We start from the raw sequence: 26,680 nt of genomic DNA, 5'->3' as shown, positions 1-26,680 counted from the left end.
TTACCTAATGCTGTTCTCTTGCTAGCATATATGTTGTGGACTGGTTGGGTTTCTTCTGATGAATTTTTATAGTCTTCTCTGAGACCATGAAGAGACTATAGAAAGAGAAAAGTGATTAAAAACTATAGCCACCAAAACATGGTTAGCACACTAGTTCCTTAGATGCTTTGTAAATACCCTTGAATTTGTGACAACCCATTTGTATTTTGGCTTTGACCCATCTCTGAACAACCAGAAGAGCAAGAGACCTTAGGAGAAAGGCCAGGCCCCTGGGCTCGTTGCTTCAGCCTCATCCTTTACCAGCTGTGCATGCAGCCCTGCCATACAGAAACCCTCCCTGGGGGCTTAACACCTCTTATTGGCCCTTTAAATGTCTTCTGCTTTTTTTTGGCATGCTGCTTTAATACTAATTGGCATCATCTTGAATACCCAGAAGAGCAAAATTCTGCAGTGTCATAGCATGACAGAAGCCCTGCTCAGTACCTGAGTACCCTGCAACACAAATTTCTGAGAATTTGTAACCAAATTAAGAAAATAAAAAAAAAGAAAGAAGAAAAAAAAAAAGTACAAACATTTATTTTGAGATTACTTTAGCTAAAGTTTTAGTAGTTTTCTCCCTAAAAACAGAGACTGGAAAGACAGTGCTGTCATCCTGTAGAATTCAAAGGGGGTGAAGTCATGCAGAATATGCTGGCTTTGCTACCTTCCTCAACTTGGCAGGAGAATTTTCATGTTTAATTACTAGGAAAACAAACAAACAAACAAAAAAAGCCAATTTTTTACCTTTATGTATAACAGTTGTACTTCCTCTCCTCATTCCCCCCTGAAAATTTTAATAATGCAGCCTAATGCAGACACCATTTGGCATAGAAAATGTCAGGTCAAATAGAGTGGACAGGGGAGAACAGATTCACATATGGGAAAGTCTTTAGCAAACGTCACTATAGAGACATTTAGACAGACTTTACACACAAAAGAGATACGCAAATGAGACAAGGATGTCAAAAGTGAGGATTGCATGCTAAACGTTGTCTCCCTTTCCCTGCCAATTTTCCCTTCTTGCTTCCTTGTTCTCTCAGACTGGAAATACCAATTGTAACAAGGAAAAATGAAAACTCAAAAAAGGAACAAAAAAATCTAACTCTAGCTTCTGTTGTTGAATGTTTCCTTACATTGACAGCATAGAAGGTGGTAGCAGGTTCCTATGCCACAGCACATCAGACCATGCACGAATCCTTTGGTGGTATCTACTCATAAGGCTGATGCTAGAGAGAAAGTCAACAGTGCAAGCTAATATTTCAAGCTATGTCCTGATGGGATATACAAAGCAATTTCTTTCACAAGGAGAAACCAGCTTGCAGAACAGAAGCAGATGGGTGATCTCACATCGTTTCAGAGATAAAACACAGGAAGTTCACAGTGTGCCAACCACAGTACTGCTAGCTATTCCAGTACATACTTTAATGACTGGAAATATTCTCCACATACAATCTCCCTCCACCTTCTTTTATTAATAATAGTTATATGTATATATCTATAATTATAGATCTGCTTTGACTGCAAAAAAGCTGCCTTCATTTCCCTGTGTGCAAAGCATATGCTCCAACTTGAGTTCTCCAGATCACGTCTTCTCTGCATTTCTGAGGGCCAATTTAGCCATCAGTCTCATCTTGGTTGTTACTCTCCAAGGCAAAGCAACACAGTGAGAGTTACTAGTCTGGGAACACACAGTTCATCTAAACCACAGTCCTGTCCCCATCCATGGCTACATACCAGATTCTCCCTCCCCCAGTACTATTTAAAAGAATTAGTAAATTTGAAATACAACTCCCTCTGGATCTTTTTTTCTTTTAAAAATATTTTCATAACTGGGTAATCTAAAATATGAAAAGCAGTTTTTGTTTACCACATCTTCATTTAGATAAGCGATGAATCTGAACTACTATTATTTTGCACATACTTGCTGGTTTTCAGAGATTAACAGGTTTTTCACTCATTCACAGAATCTATGGTACACTCCATTGTCGTTGCTTCCTGCTGATCCAGAGCTGCTTCTTTGGATTTGTCCAACTTGTTATACCCCAACATGACACCAGGGTACATGGTATGAACAAATTGCTCAGCTCTGGTGGTTCATTTTCAGGACACAGGGGGCCATCCAAATGTCTCAAGGAAAATCATAGCTATGCCAGTTTGCACCAGTTTTTCCTAGAAGAGAGTATTTTCCCCATCTTCTGTTCTCAAGCTGCAAACAAAAGGACTAACCCACTCCTACTACACCTGCAGGAAAAGAGGAACCAGACTGGAAACCCACTGACCAAATCTGCCAAGTCTGATAGCTTATACATGGAGAACAACTCATCTGATAGCCCCTGGAGAATTATACCTTCCAACAAATCATCACAAGACAAAATAGCATGCCCATCCTGGATTCAGGGATTTTTAGGGCTCTTGTTATGTATTTCCTCTATGTCCTTTGCTCACACAGGCAGAGTTAGACAACACAAATATTGTCATACAGATTACTGCAGTTGTACCATCTGAGCTTCCATTCACTTCTCTTTTTGTACCTCACCACTATGGTTTTACTGGGAGATCTCTGCCATCAGCTACCTACAGAGACAGCATAAATCATTCACTAAGCCATCTCGTGTTTATAGCTATTGTGCCAAATTAAGCCCTGGTGTAAGCACATGCAACTCACAGCTGTAGCTGGCTTCAATCCGTTGTGTCTAGAAAGAAACATTTGTTATACTCCCAGTGATACTTTTATACTGTTACCTTAGTAAAGACTACAGTTGTGTAAATCAGCACGTTTTCATTGCCTTCAGTGGATCTATACTGACATAATTCTTTTTCATCTTTATCTCCCATCATACTTGTGATTCTTTGCCTATATTTCTTGCTTAGTTACATTGTTCCTGCCTGTGTCAGGCTTTCTATATCAAAACCAGATTATTTTATGAAAAACTTTTACGTGTATGGTGGACACAAGCATTGAACAGGCGTGGAGCTGAGTCCAACTAACTCAGCCTCCCAGCTCCAGTGGGGGTCTAGAGCTAATTGAGGAATAGAATAATGAGGATGTATTGAGTTTCCTGATTTATTGTAATCAGTGGTGCAGAGACATCTGGAGTTGGAAGTAACAACCAGGCTACTATTAAGAGACATGAATGTGTCTAACTCTTCAGAGAACCCATTTGTCCTTTAGACTTGAACAGAATGCTCTGGCAGCAAGACGTGCAGAAATCTTGCACAGGGCCTTCCACTGCTCAAAACTCAGTGTGTCTGGGGTTCCTTTTTACAAAATGGGACTCCAAATGAGCATAAATAGCCCTACTACTTGGAGTTCCAGAAAATATAAATGAAAAATTGTGAAACAAATAGTGCCTGTTGGAATGTCGCTGGTGCATAGGACTACCTGGGGCTAAACTGATAGGAACATAATTTCCCCTTCACCAACATGGAACTTACACTCAAGGTGCCTATCTCTAAGATTGCTTCTTAAGGTTCCTTTCTACCATCATCTGCATGAAAAGATACATCAGAAAACAAGCCCAAGCTCCAGCCCAGCTTTTAGGGATTGTAGTAGTAGCTTTTCATCAGCAATAGACAAATCAGCAAGGATGCAGAGTAATAAGAAGTTATAAGCCAGAAGGGACCATCTGAGACAAAGCTTCATTAAACCTGCTGAAAGGATTATTGCATGCCAAGTGTCTACTGTTTTTCTAGCAGCAGCTGGCTCCAGGTGCATTCTCAAATATTATACATTAATCCAGGTCCTTTCTGAACCTGCACTTCTTTCCCTCATCCTACTAGTTGTACTGTGAGGTTCAGATCAGAGTTTGTTCCTTGACCTGTGCATAAAAATCTCTGGAAGATGGCAGGCCTCAAAATGGAGTGATATCACTTAGTAATGTATTCCAGCCTGGTAATTTATTTTCTTTCTGGTGTGTGTTCATTAAATTGGCTTCCTGTGAAGTAGGGCTTCATTCTAAAATACCTCCTTTGATATTCAAATGTTTGCAGAACATTCACTCCTGCTTGCTTGGTTGGAAAGCTGAACTGTTTCTCTCTCCTCTCAGGTCATTTGTACAGGACCTTCTGGTGGCTCCCATGAACATGTTTGCAAATCCCTAGATGATCAAACTTTGTTTTGTTCCTTTTTCACATGCAGCTAACCTTTGAAAATCATTTCTAAGGGCTATTCTGAATAGCAGAATCCCAGCTGGAGTTTTTTAAGGTCATGACATAAGATTTATCTTTAACACACATTATGATTTTCTTTGCTTTGCCTTTTCTTTGATTCCCTCCCCCGGTGTTTTACTTTGTATAGCATTATGCTTTTTGTTGCCGTACACCATTACTGCTAGCTTGTAACTAAATTACTCTATTGTAAGCAGCGCTTTTCTGTTATGCAAAGCTGCTCATTGGTGAGGGAGGATGTACACCAGGAGATTAGAATGAGAAAAGAGGCAAGAGATCACCATCATCTAAAGGATGTGGGTTTTCCTGTGAAACATTAAAGGTTCACCACTATTGGGCACATGTATGTGTGGTGAGCAGAGAGCTTATAAGGGCCAAGAGCCGAAGAGCTTCTAGCTGGAGATGTGAGGACTAGTAGGACCTTGTTGCTTTGCTGCTATGGAATGTCCTCTTCAAGCAGCCCCCAGCAACAGGACTTCTATGTTTTTTTTTGCAATGTGGAACTACTGGGGATGCTTCTGATACTATTGAGATTAGTAGAGATTTCACAAGTGAACTTGGTGAGAAGATGGGCAAGCCCTTAAATACTGCAAATTGTACATGTGCAGAGGGAGCAGCAAAGAAAAATGGCCATTATCAAGTAAGCAGCAATTGTACAACACCACCCCAGTTTTCTGAACAAAAGAGGAGAGTCTTGTTTGGCAACTTGTACATCCAGGGGTTCCTCCACCAGACGCTCATTCACAGTGTTTCCATTAGTGCTTCTACTCGGGTCAAAAAGTCATCCTACAATAATTTTTTTTTTTTTCCCTCTAATTTTCATACCTTTTTCTGGAGGGAGGAACTTCAGCTAAGGATGCAGCCAGAACCCCATTAACACTGCACAAACCACTGCAGCAGAGACTTGCAGCAATTTGCCTGGATGTAGAGTCCCACTTGTTTGAGATTTTGCCTTGTAACTAATTAGTAAAGGTCAGACAAAGTATCTTGAGCTTACATCAATTAATCATGAGGTAAAGCACACAATTTCTGGTGAGGTCCAGCTTATGTTGATCGGTCAATTACTTTGTGCTGGCAGGCCACAGTTTGGCACATATTTAAAGATTAGACTATTGATCTAGCAACTTAGCTCTTACCTTTGACCTCAGAAATAGAAACAAAAGACCGCTTAATATTCATAAGCTTGTCATTCCCATAAAGTCAGGTCCATGTAGATTTGAATGGTAGCAGAGTATGGTTTAGTCCCTCATGAACATAATATGAACTGTACATGAGATGCAACTGAGTGAAATAGTTACCAGGAAAAAAAAAAAGAAAAAAAAAAGTCCAACTAACTTGCATTTTAAAAGCATTCACTGCATCAAATATATCGAGTGCTTCCTCATTTGATACAAACTCATTCAGTTCTACTGGCTTCAGCACAGCTCTTCTGGTTTACATTAGCAAAACACGAAGACCTTTAGCTACTGACCTCCTCTGCTCTGTTAGGGATCACGCCTTTGAATACCTAGTATATCTGAAAAAAGGAAAAAATCCAGTTCCATTTTGTAAAAAAGTATTCTTTGTGTTTAACAAAGAGATATAGCAACAAAAAGAAGGACTGACAGCAAGCAGTCCATCTAGTAAAACACGAGTCCAATAGGCTTTGAAAACATAGTCAGAATGTATCCCTAGAGACATGCAGATTATCTATCCAAAACATAATGAAACGGAAAATAAAGATTTTTTTTTTTAAATGGAGTAAATGCATGCGTTTGCATAAGCACTGCCTTTGTGAAATTTCAAGGGGAAATGTAATTATCTATACAAGAAAAATAATCTGCGACCAGTCTGACTATGAACAGTTAATCAATTTCATCTGCTATCATAAAGTTATGAGAAACAGATATCATCTGATAGTCCAAAGTAGAGTCTAACTTCTGCTGCAAGAGACTCTAGCTAGCTAGGACTAGCACAACACGTTCACTGCCCTTGGCAGGGGGTCACAGTAAAGTTCCCTGAAATATTGATAGACAGACATGCAGACTAGAAATTTTTGCTGTGGTAATTTAACACCTTATCAGTTTCAGCTGCAAACCTCACCTTCTGCATGAGGTTACCCTCCTTGCAACAAAAAGGAACAGGTGCTGACTTCTCAGCAGTTACAGACAAGAAATGCCAGCTTGAAGTAAGGGCTGGAGTTTTGCAGTGACCATGAACTGTGACAACTGAGGGATCCTGCTTCTCCTTTCCCAGTCCTACTGTGAAGGGTAACTCCCCAGTGAAACAGGCCAGGCAAGAACATGACTCTTGGTTGAGACTGCTTTCCACTTATGTGATCTAAAATAGCACAACAAAATGATTTTGATGCCTAGTCAGATATTTTAGTCACAAGCAGAGAGAGAGGGTATTTGAACATTTCACTTTCCATCACAGCTGACAGTAATCCCTCCACAGCTCTTACAAGTGATTTTGGACTTTGCTGGATCAGAACCTCCACACTCATACATCAAGACATCCAGCACAGCTGACTAAAGCTTCATTTACATAGCAACTCACAGGCACAGGGTCAAAACCTAAGATAGGAGAAGAAAACAGATCAAAATAGATATGCTGTATTTAGGAGTTGACCTCATGTTGTAGCTCTTCTGTCTTCTCCCAACTTGTTAGTAAGGTGCTGCGTGTTTATTTCTATCTCCTCCCTTCAAAACTTTACTTCACAGTATTTTGACAAAATGGTTTAGTTGCTAATAATTAGAGGAAATATTTTTGTCTGTCCTTAAAGTTGGCAAAGGAAAGTCCTATCAGCATATTTACAACCTGTGTCTAGACTGATAATGTAAATGCACACGTTAGAAAAATCTACAGTTACTTTCTGCTAGGGACTACTTTCCCTTCAATATATTTTATACTCAAAGAAAGAAAAGAAATTTAAGTCGCCCAGACCCAGAGTACAATGCGGTTCTTAATTTCTCATTAACAATGTGTCAGAAGAACTGATTTATCAGGAAATCTGTCTTCCTGTGAACAGCCTTACAAGAGCACCTGTAGTTTTCTTTTTAATTGATTTAGCAATGGAACTTTGCCTCTGGTTCATCTCCAAAAAGAAAAAAAAAAAAAAGGATCTATGATTGCCACATTCCTTTAATAGATATTTCAGTACATTCTCAGAGGAAGCATAAGGAAGTAACACAAGGTCAGTTTGTCAGCATCCTTTGCCAGATGCCTATGGCTCTTGTGATGTGAGAAACAAGAGAATTCAGATCTGGTGCCTGCATTTTCAATTAAATTACTGACATACTAATTTAAATGGTTAAATTCCTGCAGGGAGGAAAAAAAAAAAAAAAAGAGAGACAGTTGCCAAAATGCCTGCATTATTTTTGTTGAATTTTGTATTATTATTAAGACTATGTTAACATTACACAAATGCTGAAAATATAAGTAAAAGACATGGGGTGATCCTGCAGAGGAAGGCATGACTTCACCCCAAAAAAATAAAAGAGGAAAAAAAAAAGAAAAAAGTGCTTTCATGGATCAGTTATTACCAGAAACTATCTGAATTTTACCATAAACCTTCAAGTGCAATTCATTGAACTAAGACCAGGTTCTGTCCCTGCAATGACAGAAGCACTCAGAAGTGTTACACATTTCCAAGCATCAGCTGGAGTTTTGGAGTCATCATTGGGAGCTGTCTGCCTTTTGTTGTTGTTGTGTTTCTCAATGTCTCAGAGCACACATTTAGCAGTTCAGGGGGTATTTCTGGGCTATTTTGGAGAAGCTCAGACCAGGAGCAGGATGCACATACTTACTGTAAGTGTGAATATGAAGAAATTAAGAACTAAGCAGACAGTTGGATTTGGGATCTATTTTTAACTCAAACCAATCTGCAGCACAACATAGATTAATGCACTTGCCATCTCTGCTTCTGTTCCCTCTCAGGGCAGGGAAGATTATCATTGTGTGCTCACCCATCCTTTTCTCCATCTCTATGGATTAAACCAAAACAAGCGGCCAGGAATTCAGATGACCAGCTAAACCAGCAGAAGTTTACTCTCCAAGTGGGTCAGAACAGCAACTGATTGTTTGAGTAATGTCTTCATAAGCTGTGACAGTCAAAAGGGGATACATAAACACAGGCATCCAGTGTAGGGGCAGTGCTCTCCTGCCCCTGAAAGTACCGCAATGCAAGTGCAGTTAGCACTTCCCAGTTTTCCATTGCAGTTCTACTGGGCTTTTGTTTTCACATGAAGGTTTTGCTTCCCCAAAACTCTTCTCTCTTTTTAGATTAAATTATTTTGGAGGCAAGTACTGTGAGAGCAAGTTCCTCTTGAGCATGCACAGAATGGAAATTAGTCATTAATCAACTGAATCCCCACAGTACCACTAACTTAATGTAGTAAAATGAATGATGGAAGGAAAAATAAATGCTTCTGAATTTAACAAAGCAGAAATATTATATCAGCCAAAACACAACACACAGGCTATTCATGTAAGGGAAGGGGGGTGAGGAATCCTTTTTAGATTTATTATTTGTATTATTAATACTGATGGGTTTGGGAGAAGTAGTGAGGAAAAAAAAAAAAAAACAGTCTTCCATCCGGTGGTGCAGAAACCAAATATTAGGCAGTCTGGAAAGAAATGTCTTGAATGAACTTGAAGCAAAGAGCAACAAGTTATATTTTTTTCTTCTTACTTTTCTAAGTAAGGAGGAATCTCTGTAAAAAAGTTTCCTGCCACAAAATGACACAGTGCACCCTCAGGATCTGGAAGATGGATCCTGCTAAGGGGAAATACAACCTAGCAGTTCAATGTACAAAACTACTCTGCTGTTTCAGAGTAGGAGAGGAATAGAAAGAAATATGTTCATTGGTGACATGATTCTGTATCTTTCTTACTGAGAAAGCTTTTGCTTTAATGAAACAGTTCCCAAACAGGTGAAAAGGATTGAATGCAATAGAGCAGTTTCTAAACAGGAGACATCTCCACACCTGGGGATGCAAGAAAATAAGCTTGCACTCTTGCAAAATGAGAACGGGTATATGAAGCTTGATGTTCCCTGCCCTCAGGACATGAAGACATTGCTGAGAGACCAAATCCCCAGTCCACGACAACTAGTTCAGCAGACAAAGGTTGTCAAAGCCCCTCTGCTTCCCCCACTGCCCAGTCCTGCTGGGAACACCACATTCTTGGTTCTTCATGAAAAGAAATAAGTTCTGGCAGTGCAGGGGAGGGAACTGAGGACAGAAAATCCTCAGGCCTTTAGTCAGGCCCCACTTATGCTCTTGATGGTTTATAGGTTTTGGTTGGGCCCAGGAAAATTAGGCTTCAAATTAAAATGGGCTTCATTAGTGAGCTTCATTAGCTGTAAACAATCCATGTTTCATTAAGGGGCAAGAGAACAAGCACACTAACAGTTCTCCTAGGAAAAAGTTGCACTAAAAGAACAACAGGATATTAAAGGTATAAAACAGGTAGTGCCACAGTATGAAAGGGAATACTCAGAGCTGCAGAGATGCAAATTCTCCCAATTTATATTAAATACATTGGAGTTTGCTACTGATGAAAATTTCATCCACTGATGAGAAAACAGATTTCAAAAAAACATTTGAAATCAATCCAATTGGGATCAAATACTATTTCTGACTAGATTTGCGTATGGCCTTTCAGATATAACTGCACAGCAAAAAAAAAAAAAAAATTGAGCATCCTCACATACACATTTTTCCCTTGAGAACAGGTTCTGTACAAGCTTTTATTTTGATTGTGTCTAAGAATTCCCCCACACCCTCCACCTCCACATAAAGAATTCAGTTTACACTTTCCTGGCAGAGTTAAAGAGTGCCCCAGGAATAAGCTGACGTGCAAGTGAGTAAAATTCAAACCAAAGAAAAAAGCTGTAGCATAGGGCAGCCCCTACCCTTGTGCCAAGCAACAGGGAAAATTGGCTCTAAGCTCCTTCTGATGCTTTATTGAAATGTGTTGGTTTTTCCACACGGGAGAACTACCCTCTGGTTTGTACAATGCACTACAAACTCACAGTTCTGTGTACACGATTTTGGATAATCAAAAGCAGCAAGCATGCCAGAAATCTGTTTACCCTATGCAAACAGTGTTACCTTGTATTGATTTCCTTGGTGCATGTTAACATAAATCTGACATTAACACTAGCTTACCCACCACTCTTTTTGTTGATAAAACACTGATTTATAAACTGTGTTAACGTATGCTGTTTCCAGACTAACATCTCTTGGTCCTCTCAATGCAGTGATGAGGAACCTTTTGCCATTACCAGTCAGTTGCCTTTACTGAGCACAACTTTTTTGATTTCCCTTTTCTTTGGAGGCTCTGTTACATGATTGGACTGGTTTCCTGGGTTCTGCTATAATACCTTGCCATTATGCCAGGAAGCACAAAGACTCAAATATTTTTCTCTCTAAGATCCCAAGAGGGGTGACTGCTAGGGATCACTCAGGAGACAGACTTGTAGTCCTTTAATTTAGTAGATGTCATATACCGACTCAACCCTCATTCAGGTACTTTAAAAACAACTTGTTGCTGCCTCCCCAAATAGAAAACTCACCACACTTATTCACAGCCAATTTGACACATTCCCTCTCTAGTTAAAACCAGGTCCCTCTTCTATTGTATTTGATGACTTCAAACATATATATATATATTTAAATAAACTATTTTGCACAGGATTATGTGTTTTTAAAAAGACTGCTCTTTTTAATCTTTCAGGCAGAAAAAAACATACATGAACATCAAGAATGCCTTTTGTACCCCATGTTTCTATTTTTTAGTCTCTGAACACAATATGGAGCTCATTCCATTGTAAGGCTATGGGTGTTTTACGTTTCTATTTATCAAAGAAAACAGAAGTAAACATTTCAATTCATTCATTCTTTAACCCACCTGTTAAAATACTGCCCTCTCTTTCTTTGGATTATTCAAGCCAAACCCTGACCACTAGTCACACCGACAGATGTGATCTCAGCATTCACAGGACCTGCTGTTGGCTTCCTTTCTAATGCCTGCTGCTGTCACACAACAGCTATTCTTTGTTTATTTATGCTTGTCACAATCTGTTTCCTCCCCTTCTGTAAGATTATGGGGGTTACGTGTAGTGCACGCTTAAAAACATGACTAATTTTCCTAAATAAAAACCAAATAGTTAACAGCAATGAGATTATTTGAAAAGAACAGAAGCAAAGACAAGCACTATCAGGGAAAAAAAAAAAGTCAGAAGCCTGGAGAATCATTACTGATATTGTGACAAGCTGCTACTCTGAAACCTATTCTAAATAGATTCTCAGTAGTTATTAGGGAATTGGCAGTTGGCTACCAGAAGGAAGGGAGATAAAGACAGACAGAGGGAGATATTTTTAAAAATATTGAAATTGCAAAGCCATTTGCCTCTGTTAGGTTAAATGCTGCAACTTAAGCTCTTTGTATATCAGCCCATGAGGCTGCAGTGACAGATGTCTCCAAACAAGTCAAAAAAGGGGCTGTTCTTTTTTTTTACCTAGTGAGTAATACCTAACAATCAGCCTCCCAAACCAAGAAGTCTGTCTGCTCATGAGCTGGCGATTTGCAGAAATGTGTGGTTGTGTTTTTGGTTTCCACAAGGTGGCCTCTTCCAGTAACTTTACCCAGCACAGGTACCTCCGTGCAGAGTTGTAGATCTTGTAGGCATAACCTTGTTTCTGCTTCACTCCCTTTCCTTCCCCCAAATGGAGAAGCATGTAAGAAAGACATTAGGGTCATGAAAACAAAGTGCCCCTCTAAAAATTCTGATAGTTTATCCCATAGATCAAACCTAAATAAAGCAATCCCCATATTCTTTGAAAATACTCAGATCCTGTTGGTACTAGTAATTATAACAGATTGGACCTACAGCTTGGGTGTGCCCACCATGGTCTGCTGTGTTCTCTTAACACCTGCCAAGTCCCAGACTCCCTAGCCTGGTTCTCCAGCCTTATCGCATGCTGGTTACTGGCATGGGGGCAGTTCATTTCCACTGTAAACAAGTTAATTTAGGAAAAGCATAGTAACACTCCAGATTTGTGTTAGCAAACACTTCCCTAAGCTATTTACACTGAAAAGACAAGATACCTCCATTATCTTCACTAGCAGTACAAGTGACCATTGATCACATTAATCAGCTAGGGCTCTACTCCTATAGTAAGGTTTAGGCACAGAATTACTAAAAACAAGTCAGCAGACTTCTTTTCACATACCACTGTGAAGTCTTTGCAACAAAGAGTCCCTATCCTGCATTTTTAAACCTTTTTTTCATATAAAGCCAAGCCAGTATGGCATTAGCAGAACTGAAACACTAAAGTCAAGCATCAGACATTAGCACAAATGCCAAGTAACTGCAAACTTAAGAATGAAGCAATATTTTCACAATTGTGATGTTAGCCTGAGATTCAGAAAGCCTGGTTAAACCACAGCTCCTGAGCAACCTTGAACATGGACTGAATTTCAGGTTCCCAGCTCTTACAGAAGGGCTGGCTCTTCTTTACCTCACCTCTTTGTCCTCTTGTCTCTTTGGCCTACTTGACATCTTCAGCATAGAAAGTGTAGCTTATTGTGTGTTTATTGTGTCTCACACAGTGTGGTTCTGTTTCTGTAGTGATATTTGACTTGACTATAATAGAATAAATAAAGCAAAGAGGACCCATACAAAGACACATTCTTCTAATTTAAGCTCAAGTCCTTTACCTAAAAGCAACATTTCATGCAGCAAGGTCACAAGCAGCTTTTAAGTCTGGGGCTGTAAAACTATGCTATCTTTGCCATCTGTCAGAGACCCCTAATTCTTTTAGCAGCAAGATGAAGGTTTTACAAGGAGGATTTTTTTTTTTTTTTAAATACACTGTATAACTTCCCCAGTCAAAAAAAAAAGCCTATCCTTAAAAGCTTGAATCTTCACATTCTCTTATTCTCTTTGGGCAGTTTCCACAATGTCTTCATAAATGGTTGATACCAGTTTAAAATAGAGCTCTTTGTGAATGCTGTATGTTTTATTCAAGGCCCCAAATATCTTCCGGACAAAAACATGTTCTGTTAGAATAAACAAACACAGATCAGAGGAAAGACAAACCTAAAAAAACCCTCTGGGTTTCAGCAGATTACAGTTTACAAGTGGCCGCATATTTTCTCTCCTATTCACTCTCCTTTTGGCCATCAATTGCCATATTTTCCTCCTTTAAACTCGCTTCTCAAAAGCTACAAATCTACTGGAGTATTTCTATAGAATAGCACCAAACACGTCATATGAATGAACTTTCTAGGCCTAAATGAATCTCTGGCATTCATGGATGTATTTGAAGGCATCAATTTTCCCTGCAGGACATTGTTATGTGTTAGTTCAGAAGAAGGACAGAAGCTGGTAATAGATGATACATTGGGGTGCCAGAGCTGCAGTGAGGCTGAAGGAGTGCCTCAGTGCACAAAATATGTCTCTGGCCTTTCTGGAGTGAGAAGAAAATGACAGAAGTGTGAGATTTGAGCTATTGCATGGCACTGGACATGTCTAGGGATGTGATTCTACATTTTTATGGGAGAAAAAGCCACAGTGTATGCCATGAGTATGCATGGGGATGACAGAAATGAGGTAGAAGGCACCAGACCCAGCAGAGGTCTCTTAACAAGACTGTTTGAAAAAAAAGCATTGAAAGCTTTATCAAAAATAGAAAGCAAAAGGTGTTAATTGTAGTTTTCATCTCACAAAGCCAACTCAAGAGGAAAGCAAAGTAGGTTAGAATCCATTTCACATGCTCACCAGTTTTGCAGACACCTTTTTGAGGATGATGGGAGAATTGGCTTGTGGAAATTGTTCTTTCTAAGGAAAACACTGCCTTATGGTAGACTCAGCCTGGCAAAATAAAACAATTGTCAGGGGAAGTCTGAGATCCTGAGCACTGCCACATTCCTCCCATCTTGGTTGTAATTTTTCCGGTTCCCCCCTGCCCTCATCTCACCATCACTTCACCAACCCTGCAAAACATATCAGAAAAGTAAATATCCTAGAGTAGTATAAAGCCCTGATATCTGCTATAGTGAAAAGAGTCCTTAAAATTACCTTCAGAATTAATTTTTAGATAATAGTTTCTCACAAGATAGACCTGAAAAAAGCAAGGAGCTTCTGAAAAGTGAGGAGCTCCACTTCTCTACTAGTTTGCCTTCTTTTAAAGCTTTTCTTAACCAAAATTTTCAGTTTCGGGAGAAAAGAGTGCTAAATACAAAAAAAGAATGCACATTTTTTTTAATTATTATTATTTTTAAATCAGTATTGAAGGGGAATTCAGGATTTTTTTTTCCAGTCCAGACTATTTTTCTTTCTTTCCTTATACTTTCAAAAAGGAAAAGAAAAGCAAACATCAGGATGTTAATTCTCTTGTCTGCATACAGGCAGATATAATGCCATTTCAGAATTTTCTCAAGCATCCAGATGAGCAGCAAAATAAAACTTTGCCTTACCGCATACACAAGTCTCAAAAAACAGTCTTAAAAGGAGGTTTTAAAAGGAAAACAAAGGCACTTTAAAACTTCTAAAGCTAATTTCTAAAGCTAACTGGAGCGTGGTTCTGGAACATTTAAGGATTATTAGCACTGGAAATAACATTAACCTGGTCTCCGACTTCTATTTCCATCCCTCACATGAACTGTTAGGAGCCTGCAGAATTCCTAACACAAACCTATGTCATTATTTCAGTGGAAGCAGGGTTGCGGTCCTCTCCTCTATCAGACCCATATACAGTTGCTGTGTGAATCCAAGGTTGGAAAAAATAGGTGCTGCCAGCAAAACCAAACCAAAACTAAACAGAAAACAAAATATAAATAAAACCTTATAAAGCTCTATGGTTTGGAGAAAAATAAATGCTTTCATAGTGTTTCTTTACCTGAAACTTTTATCCACATCCTTACAGAGGCAGTGAAGAGTTATGCAGTGACTGCATTGTCTTTGGGGTTAGATTATAGATATTAAAACACTTCATGAAAAGAAACCTGAACAACAACATCAAAAACAAACAAACAAAACAAACAAACAAACAAAAAAACCAGCTTTGTGGTGTACTTCACTGAAAAATACAGGTGTATTCAGATCTGTACAGAAAGACATAGCTATTTGTCACAAAGTCCCAGACCACATTATTTTTACAAAGGTGCATCAAAAATTCAACTAAAAGTCAGTTTTGACTCCAGAAGAAATTGCAAGTTGATGAATACAATAACCTTAACATACCATAGCTTAAAAAATAATTCAGAAGTCTTTGTTCTTTGAAAGCAGAAAGCACAACCAATATTTAAATTATCTTGGCCTTAAGAAGTTGTTGAAGTGGAAGTATGAACTATAATAGCACTGGGATGCATTTTTTATTACACAAATTTATTGACCGTAAACTTTGGAAATGTTTTATTATTATACAGAAGTGCCAAGCATCAATCACTTCTTAATGAAATAGCAAGGAAGGAAAGTTTACCTCACAGGAATTTATGAAAGTGTTCAGATACATTTGCATGTTTCCCAGAATTCCGTAGCCACAAAGTGACCTAGGAAGACGGGAAGTTGGTCTCTGGAGTCTGGTCCAGGTTTTAGCTTTTTTATTGCTGGCTTTCCTATAATGCAGTAAGTACAGGATATGTATTCAAACAAGTTTAAATGTATGAATTTGACTACCCCTGCTAAATTAATTATGGGCGGTGATCTGACTCCCCCCAGCATAGGAACCAGCCTTTGAGCTATTACCAGAGTTGCCTTCACCAGCAGACAGGACACTGATAGTTCTGGAGGCTGTATGCCCAGTTCTTACTGGAGGCTCAAGCTGTTTCTATTTGTCCTCCAGATTTCCTCCTTGAAGGGACAGGTTTTTCAAGAGCCATGGATATTTTAGACAGTCAACTCAGATGTCTCTTAAGAGTAGGTGGACACGTTGCCTCTTCAAAGATCTCCCTCTGTGGTTATATTGGAAATGCCCTGGAGTTCTGCAGAGGCACCCAGATCTCAGCATCTTTCTCCCGGCTGGAAATGATTTTTGTGCTTCTTCCTGCGCTTCTTGAACTTTCAAAAGAGACCAGGTTCTGCCCCTATATTCAAGCAGGTCATAAATAGCAAGCTGGGAGGAAAGGTCTTCAACAAGAAATTGCTTCCAATCTCAACCCAGCACAACCCGAACTTATCTATCTTCCCCCACAAAACAGAAAAGTCCATCATCTTTTGCCTATTTTTTCCCTTCGTTTCTGCCTGAATGCAGGTCTATGACTAGTCAGAAATGACTGACTTTTTTTTTTTTTAAAAAAAGCATGATTGGTAGGATGTTACCTGAATTGTAAAGTAATTTTATTTTTGCCATATTTTTTACATTCTAATACAAAAATAAATAAATAAGTGAATCCATGCTGCATTTTTACTCCTGAACACTGGATGAAAAAATTATGTCAATTTTCAACCTTAGAAATGACTACCAATACCTCAATTTTTTCCAATCCTTATTTCAAGGTTCTTCACAGAGAAGGATTCCCTAATTTTTCAGACACCCATTCCCTGAAAAACAGACACTTTTGCAGCCATGTAAAGGAGGCATCCTATTTCAAAATTCAGTGTGTATAGAAAGATGTTATTAAAGAGTGCAGAGAAGCAGCTACCCTGTCATCACAGTATGTTTAACCAGCCAAGTGACAACAGAACAGCTTTTTCCTCTCCATCACCAGAAGAAATATTGCTTAAGCCTCTATTTTCACATCACCTTTTCTTGTCACTTCTTTTCTTAAGCTACTCTTGTTTGCTCAGTGTGTTTAGCAGACATTTATCTCACTCTATCAGCAAAGATTAAAGACTCATACTACCTAGTAATCCAATTACCCTACATGAGAAAAGCAAATGTATCTTTGGTCAGTGCCCACAAAGCTCCAGGAATCCATCACAATAGAAAATGAGATCTAATTAATTGCGTGCTTTGGTTTAGCCTCATCCACGTCATTACTTCATTCATTTCTAATGTGTATGTTAGCAGAGATTTAGTAGTTTTAAAATACAAAAAAAAAAAAAAAAAAAAAAAAAGGAACAGCGTACCCTGAATGCTTGGGTAATTATATTGCTAAAGAATCGTATCTGAAAAAAGTTGCTTGTGGTGAGAAGCTCAAAAGAGAAGAGAGTTACAGACCCTTGGGACAACATAGTACTTATGCAGAAATCCAAGTGTTTGACCAATTTGACTAATCCTCATTTTATGTTTGGGGGAAAGTGGATACTCTTCACAGGTTTGTTTTTTTTTTTTCTTCTTCGAACATGTTTCACATGACCTCTTAAACCATTTGGCTTTAACAGCAGATAGCACTTTTTTTTTTCTTTCTCAGAAACCCAGAAGTAACCAGGTACCTGAGTAAGAACTGGTGGAATAAAACAACACGAACAGCATGATGTTGTAGATAAATGGATTGGCATGGTATCTTGACAACTACACTGGGTTGAGAGGAAAGGGTTTTGGTCCTTTCTAGGGTTATGGCGGAACTGTGACTGGGTCTCAAGGCTGGAAAGAATCAGAGAAGAGCTGTGAGAGCTATTAGAGGAGAAGCCAACACATGTTATAAAGCAGAAGAAGCAAAGAAAACCTCTCAATATCAATTAACCAATACTATGCCTTCAAACAGCTTGCCCACGAGAGCAAATGGCTGGAAACCTCAGATACCTTCCCTACAAAAAAAATAAAAAAAATAAAAAAAATCACAGGAAAGTTACAGAACATACTGTTAATAGCAACCCAATTAGCCACTAGGAGAAAACATAGGAGAAAACACCATTAGGAGATCAAGACTAAAAGCTTTCTAAAATATATGGCATAACTCAAATAGAAGTTACAGGATAAAAATACATAGAAAGCATTAAGCTACAGATCAAATAAGGATTCCCTTCCAACTTTGAGAGTCAGTGAAAACAGCATTATTTTCTTGAACTTATTAATGCTAAACAAGTTATTGTGAGAATTTAACTGTCTCTGAATACTATTGCTTCAGAAGAATGCTTTATATACTTTAAGTGGTTAATATCTTGTTTAATTAGTGCTTTAACTTTGTGCTACACTAGAGCTCTAGGAAAGGAATTGGAAAAAGAACAACCAAATCTTCCCCACCAAACAGCACTTAATCTCTTATGAGATTATCAACATTCATATTTTTCCAAAGCTTGTATGAAATTCATTTGAATAACTCCACTTCTTTCAAAAGACAAAACCATCACCTGTGATATCTATTGATTTTTAATAACTGAATACTCTCCACTGTCTGCTACTGCCTTTAGTGTTTTGTTTTCTTAAAGTTTGAGTTTCTAAGATATAAAGCAAACTTCCCTTAGCCTTCCACTATGGCAAGCATGCAGGCTTGCAATAAAATGTCCATTTTCTAGGTATAAGACCATATTTGTGCTTTCAAATATATGTATATATTTGCTTTCCCTTCTCAGTCAAAAATGAAAATCCAAATTAAAATCTTAATGATATTTTTCCAAAGGAACAATATTTTTGAGAAAGCAATGAACCAGCAAATGCTCAAAGAATATGCTTTTCTTCCTTTTTCTTTTTTTCAAACCCCAGTCCAATGACATAGTTAGGAGATTAAGTAGTCAATATTCACTCACAGAAAAGAAAACCTTAAGTGTTCAACTTTCATATTGAAAATATATATTAAATTTCAACTTTGTTTTCAGATTGGTTACGATGTTATTTTATATATCTGTTGCTGAAAACTCTTTTTCAAAACAAATAACTAATAAAATAGCAAACTACAGTATTGTACAAAGATAATAAAGATGTTTTCTTCGTATGTTCAAACCTCACTCATAGATCTGACAATTCCATGGAAGTCACCCCATAGATGTAGGTTACTACAGAGATGCCAACAGCAATGCATTTTACAACTCCACACCCAAAACTCTTCTCTAGAGAAATACTACAAAATGCCTGACACAGAGAAAGAAAACAAAACAAAACAACACCTTTTACAAAGCTTCTGAGCTGCCAGGCTATCACATCCAAAAGCTCCATATAGAGAAGCCATGGGAAATGGCTGTATCCCCATGGTAACAATCAGAACAGCATAATTGCCACACAAACTCACGCTGTGTTTGTGTGTGTGCATGAACGTACGCTGCATTTTGAACACAAGGATGTGGCATATGTTTTCAGCCTTAAGTCCTGGGTCCAAAGCCAGCTGCAGACAAAAGACCCAAAAAGTCCAACCACGGCATCTCTACTAGTGTTATATGTATCCTGAATACAAGGCAACACCTAAACCAGGTGTCTTGTGTGTGGTAGGCTTGGGCCATAATGGAAAGAGAATTTTAAACAAACCACAAGACCCTGATGTATTTGTTCTGATGGTGATTTCCTTGTCTTACTGGTCCTTCAAAAGCCAAACCAAGCACCTAATACTTCTAACAGAGAAAGTTAACTTTCCCACCAAACACACACACACACTATCAGGTACATCCAGGCAGAATAATCACACACAGACGCAAAGAAAATAAAGTTCATCTTTTCCTGTGCTGTTCTACAAGGTAGTGCTAATTTTACATTGGGTTTAGCTCCTTGGTGATTAAGTGCCAGGTATGAAATTGTGTGCACATTGCAAACTACACACAGATTATTTTTACTTCAAGTAGAAGAAAATGAGAGGCCAGAAAAAAAAAAATCAAGGAGTAGGGGAAAATAAATAAATCACATAGGAGACGAGGACATGGTGGCAGTTTAAAAACTAAATGTAACACAAAGATGACTCCTGTTGTTTGAAGCTTTTCTGCTGGTATAGAAGTTGCCTACTTTATGATGTCGATCTCAAAGACAAATACAAAAGGAAAGTTAGTCAAGAGATCAATTTTGTTCTCCAAATTCCCAGAAGCTCTACAGCATCCATCAGTGAAATAACTAATGCAGTACTTTTTGTTCTATGCAGCATGGTCTTAAAACTGCTAGAATAAAACACTATAAGAAACTACATGAGGAGTCTTGGAAAGCTGTTGTAAAATTTAATTTCTTTGGAGATCATGAATGAATCTAGAATACGACTCGTTCAGTCCTCCTTTGCCCCGCAGGAGAAGTCCAGCAGGGAATCCCATCCATGTATTTCACAACCAAGACTTTACATGAATGAGAAGTCCCACTGAAAGGCTTACAAAGCAACTAGGGGCACAAAACCCTATGTTTTTGTTCCCCCCCCTCCCCCCCCAAACCACCATTTAAATCTTTCGAAATGACTGGAAAATAGCTAAAACAACATGAGGTTTGCTTAGCTAAGAGGAAATGAATGAAATCTAAACTGAACATAATTTACTGGCTGATCAACATAGCTGTACATAAAGCAAGTATGGAAGAATGAAGTAGCCTCTTCCACTGCAAGTAAAATATTTTAAATGAACCAGAACTGGAAGCCTGCACAATTATTTTGTCCATTTAGCCTTGGAGAAAAGAGTGGGTTCAGACTGACAGAAAAATTATGCAAAGACGTACCCACCGATAAGACACTGAGGTAAACAGTGATCATCATTGAGACCTTATGAGGCAGCACAAAATGTGTCTTTCCCTGGGTTCCTTGAGTCCTACCTACAACTTCTTTTTGAGCAAATCTGGTGATTTTTTTTGTTTGTTTGTTTGTTTGTTTTTTAAAAAAAGTCTTCTGATCTTGATGTGGTGCCTACTCTCTAACCTCCTGCAAATGCAGTGGTCTATATTTAGTGCCCAAGTTCTCAGAGTCAACACTACTTACAACCCACTGTGAAGCTTTTAAAATTTTGCATAACTTTAATTGAGGAAGCGATACCAAAAACTCCATGAGTCAACCAGTGCAGACCACTTGTAAGGGCTTTGGATATGAACTGGAATTGTATAGTCACTGGTGTGCAAAAATTAACTACTTCCATTTAAATAGAAGTAAAGAAATGGAGCTTGACTTTTTAAGACTCTCAGCCTACCTCCCTAAAAAAGATATCGCAAGGTAGATGTGATTTGTAACAGCTTTTGTTATTACTCACTATAGTCAACCCCTTCAAGGAGCTAAGCTACAACTTGGCAGCTGCATCTCCCACAAACTTCAGAGGAATTTTTAGATGTTCAGCAACTGCCAGGATATGGGTCCTTGATGTTTTGACAGCTATGCTGTGTACATTATGCCCACATAATAGAACAACACCTTGGAAAGCAACAAGATAAGGAGAATGAAACCCACTGTTTTTCAATTCTGATTCTTTATTTCTTCTGGATAAAGATATACTGGAAATCAGGGCTTATTTTCACATCTGTTTCAGGGGTGGGGAGCACAGTATCTGAAAACAAGAGTACACCAGTGATGACTCAAAAGACTTCAGGTGTCATTCTGAAGCAGTTCCACCAGCTACTATGATTTCCACAAGTGTTCTTGCTGTTCAGAAACATCCAAGAAGCCTGAAGATACTACGGCATTTGGGGGTCCAGAGGCACTCTCTGCCTGCAAAGCCACAAGCATTATTCAGAGAAGATCTGTACATGAGCAGCAAGTGTGTAATCAAGCTCTTCGCATGTTTCCTGCTGAAGTTAGCCTAGTCAAAGAATGATGCCCTAACCAGTGACATTAAGGGTAAGATTTGAGCATTGGATCTGGTGCTAGTTGTGGAACCTTTTGCCAGACTTGAGGTACAAAATGCTGTCAGCACCTTTCATCAACATGCATCACATTGCTTAGCTAATGGAGCTTGGAAAGCTCTACTATTTTTCAATATTTTCTCCATTAGTGTAAATGGATGAGATTCTGCTCCAGGCCACATATGAAAGATGAAAAATTAGGAGAAAGAGACACGAGTAAGTGGAAAGGTATGTGAAGGGAGTGTAATTCATATTTCTTTGCCTCAGCAAGGTATATTCTTCCCCTTAAGAAAGTCAAAGGTTACTATCAGAGGAAGCCAGCAGCTGTTACATGTTTTGGTGAACAAGATGGAAAAATCATTCAAAAGAAGCAACAATCCTGACAATAAGATGATTTTTTTTTACTGCATTCAACATTGTATCAGCATTTCCCTCCCTCCTCCTTCCCCCCAACCCCCCATTCTGTGTGTATCTGTCAGTCTCTTCTCCTCCAAGCCAAACGCCTAGAAAGTTATGAGAAATTATTTAAAAAGAAAAAAAATAACATCTCTCAAGACTGGAAAATAAAATATTACTTTCAAAGTGTCTTTGGTGCTGAATCTCTCTTTTTTTAAAAAAAAAAAAAAAAAAGTTGTGAAATCTAAGGGTAAAACTAGAAAGTTAAGCTTTACACAGAGTTTGCTCACATTTTATTAGAGCAACCCATATAGCTGAAAACAAGAGAGTTTTGAGTAAAAACCCTTTCTCAAAAAATAACACCTAAAAAAGCTTTCTGGACTGTTTTGAAAAAAAAAAATAAATAAAAAATGACCTCTGTAAATCCTAATAATTAATTAAAAACATGTTCTCAAAAGCCTTATTTTTAATACCATATTTAATCCAAATTTTAGCAATGCAATCTATCCATTTACAACAGAGTTAGTGATTTTCTGACTAATTATATCTGCGTAAATACAATATGTTATGTCAGTACTAGACAACAGAGATCTTCACATGGAGACCAGTTGCAGGCTTAGATGATTTTTGGTTTCTTCTCTAATTATTTCCAGTTTTTTCTTCTGATGTAAGTTGGTTTTAGCTTTCAGTATTCCTCAACTGACATATGTTATCTATATATTGTATATGCATCTGTTTTTGCTGTTCATGTTGTAAGGAAAAACAAAGTAAATCTAGGAATAGATGAACTCCCTACCACTCGCAAACCTGCCATGAAGCACTGCAAGAAATTCAAAGTATCCTTGCTCTGGCAAATTAATCGGAAAGTTTAAAGGAAACAAACAAATTGGTAACCTTACCACTTATTTCTAAGCCCATGCCTATTATTTCTAAAAATAGGATCTGGATTCCCTTCCTTCTTTATTTATTTATTTTTAAGAAAAACTAAACTGGATAGAAATAGATGATTAAACACAAAATGAGCACAAGAGAAATTATAACCTCACAACTACCACAGCCCTGGCTGCTGGATTGAATCCTCAGGGTATGATAATACTCTGATGCACAAAATTACATTTAAATAATGTTAGGGTTGGGCTGTGCCACAAACCAACAGATGCTGGGAAATTCAAAGTTAAGGATGACATTTTATCACCACTGTTCTTCACAAAAAGAAGGAAAAGTGTGTAAATTAAGGACATAATTTCAGCCTTTCAAATTAGTTCTTCAAGGTTTATTGGCTTGTTACAATGATAATGTTATTTTAAGCACAGATTTCTGCATGTTAAATGCCAAAAGCTTTCTCTGTATTGAGGCAGTGCTAAGTCTACCTAAGAAAAACAAGTGATAAAATTGAGGAGCCAGATTCCCAGAGAACCACCAAAAAGAATCACAGTAAAAATCCTAGCATATTTTTGGGAGAGGAGCAAGAAGAAGAGGGCGATGTTGCACATCATGCCAAATGCAAACACAAAATGCAATGCTTGACAAAAATTCAGAATGAATGGAACTAAAATATTACCCACACAGGGAACATAAAACATTGCAGAATTGATTCCTCCAGCATAAGTAGTTGTGTTTAAACCCTCATTTTATGATTCTTTATTTGTGATGTAAATACACTTGCAGAGTCCCAAAACATCAGAGTTAATTCTGAGACAACTAAAGAAGTCTCAGTAGTATTTACTTTGAAATAAATAATTGAGAAAACAATTATTATCTCATGCACAGAGATTAAAACTACACCTGAAAATCATAAGATTTAACATAAATGACATAGCAAACAAGAAACAAAGTGGCACAAAAAATAGTTATTCGATTGTAGAGCTTAGGGATATGGTTTAGTGGGGACTGTTAGTGTTAGGTTAGAGGTTGGACTCGATGATCTTGAGGTCTCTTCCAACCTAGAAATTCTGTGATTCTGTGATTTGATCATTTCTTTGCTTCCTACAATTCATTGCAGTTATGTAATTTATTAACCTCTGAGAAACCCACATTACTCTTCCAAATACTTCTATAGGAAAGAAAAGTTAGATTGCTTCTCAGTCATACCTGATACTATTCAGGAAAGTATAATGAAAGAAAACTACCTGAGCAGTAAGAATATTCACAACTAAGAACTGAGATTTTCCAGCTGCTCAGAAGTTGAGTCCCATCCATGGCACAGGATTATATATATGTCTGTATGTTTATATATATATATAAATATAAATATATATATATTTATATATATATATATATATAAACAAACAGACAAAAGAAAGAAGTATAAAGAGATAGAAAGAGATGTAAGAAATGTGATGCACGAATTTTTGTGAACCTGAATTAAAGAAAGAGACAAAAAGAATTGGGAAGAATAAATAATATCTAGTTCAGGAAAGAGTAAAGGGGCAGAATGCAGAATGCAGGCATAAAAAACACATTCAAAATATCCAAAGCTTAAAAATACAAAGAAAGTATTTCAAGCCATATACATGCATATATATATATATATATATATAAATAAAAAAACAATATAAGCTTTAGTTTTAAAATATTTTTTCTCACTCTAAATTAAAGATTTAGACTTCAATCCTAACATAACATATGTAAGCTAACATATTCCATTTATTTCCACCATGAAGATAAATGAAACTGAACATACAATAAAGCAGAATACTTACTAGGTAGAAGCAGACAGAAAGCAACAGGTCCTCATGATACAGCTATGGAAGGAGGAAAAAAGAAAGAAAATAACAACACTGTTATAAATGAAGTCTCAACTCAATCTGAATTTAATAATATTTATAAAAGAAATATTTATAAAAGGTATAAAAGACAAGTAAACAGCTCTGGGTGTGCGGGGAGTCTACGCTCCACCAACACGCACACACGAACATCAAACATTCTAAATATACAGAACATTGCTTTTACATACTAAACCCGAGTATGCCTAAACATTTGTACAATCAGAAAAGGTAACAAACAATCCTTTAAGTTCCATGACTTAACAGTCTCCATTTTTTCCATTCTTTTTCTTGATTGCAAACAAGTCTCCATTTTCCATTCCTTTTGAACAATATGTCTTGCTTTAAGTTGTCAAACAACTCGGCCTTCGGGCCTTCTTCCCGGATCAAAGAAAAGCATATCCGTCTCCTTTTCAAGGCCAATAGGCCTGGGTGAAAAGACACGTCCAGGTCAACAGGGGGCGTAACAGCAAAAGCCTTCGATGGCAGTAGTGGGGGGGGGGGGGGGGGGCCGATGGCATAGCAGTCAGATCAGTAAAGGAGCCCGCAGCTCCCTCACTGTCTGGCAAACCACACGTTTCTGACTGTGGTCCCACAGGGCTCTTTAAGCCCTCAGAGATTGCTCGCCAGGTGCCGAGCAATTCCACTGCAACCTTGTCGTTTTTAGTTGCAGAGTCCCACACCTTGACCTCAATTTGGTCTCATGTTTCAGGCTCATAAACTGTCCAATTGTTAATAAGGAGAATAAGCTTTAAGGTTACCAGGACAGTCTTTATTTCTAAGGACATATGACTCCCCATAATGTGCAACTGCTTACCAGCGAGGGGGCAGTTGTGTGCGTGGGTCCGCTTCTCTCTGCTTGAGCTTCTCTCCAGCTCCGGTGCACCTGTTTCCAGCGACTTTCAGTACGAGCTTTGAGCGGTTTGCTGAGTCTAGTCGACCCTCTATCTTCATGAGGCAATCAATGTGCCTGTTCCCGTCCTGGTCTCCATTCTGTTAGCCTGTTCCTTTTCATTCCTTCTTTCTGCTTCTTTATTGATGACATAACTTCGTTATATCGCGTTGCCTTTTTTTTTTTTTTTTAATCTCGAGGACAGGCTCCCCTCTTATACCCTTCTCCCCACAGCAGTTCTTTTCAAAACAACTTTTCATTGGTCAAACAACTTTGCAAATAACAACAACAAACACACAGAAACTCCCATGCCTTAATGGCTAGAGAACAAGAAACTCGAGACTGCATGGAGTCTCCTGAATAACCCTTCTTTGTTCCCTCTAAACTCCTGATGGCCTCATCGTTAAGAGTCTACTGTTATCATTAACCACGGGGCTTTCCGACCCCCATGGCCACACTCCCAAATCTCCCCCTTCTTTATTAATACCAACCATTTTCTCGACACGAATTACCACTCCATATATAACAACATACAACTGTAACTCTTTATCCAAATTAAATAGCCAGCCCCACCACATCTGGGAAGGAGAGTTTCTGCATGAATACAATTGCATGTGGAAGATCCTTCCAGAAAAGGCAATATTCCTATGTTGCAACATTGGCTCTGAAATAATGTGTCACATAAAGCGTTTAAACTTGTTAGTGACAAATTTATTCAAGTTCTTATGAAGAAAAATTTTGGGAAAAAAAATGGAAAGAATTGTATGTTTTTAGTTTCACTGGATTATCCTAATGAAATCCTTTGAATCTGCAAATGATGAGTGAGG

At 38.1% G+C, this 26,680-nt stretch overlaps 1 long non-coding RNA gene across 1 annotated transcript; it reads right to left on the bottom strand.

Annotated features, from left to right (window-relative positions):
- LOC137858708 (uncharacterized) lies at positions 1-26,680 on the bottom strand. The gene is made up of 3 exons (XR_011097936.1): positions 25,779-26,680; positions 24,899-24,940; positions 1-95 (listed from the first exon to the last, which is right to left on the bottom strand). It is a non-coding gene; the product is annotated as an uncharacterized lncRNA (long non-coding RNA).

The sequence above is a fragment of the Anas acuta genome, chromosome 6, assembly GCF_963932015.1.
Source record: "Anas acuta chromosome 6, bAnaAcu1.1, whole genome shotgun sequence".
NCBI lineage: Eukaryota > Metazoa > Chordata > Aves > Anseriformes > Anatidae > Anas > Anas acuta.
The sequence above is the reverse complement of the archived record's forward strand: the minus strand, read 5'-3'. Positions and strand labels throughout refer to the sequence as shown.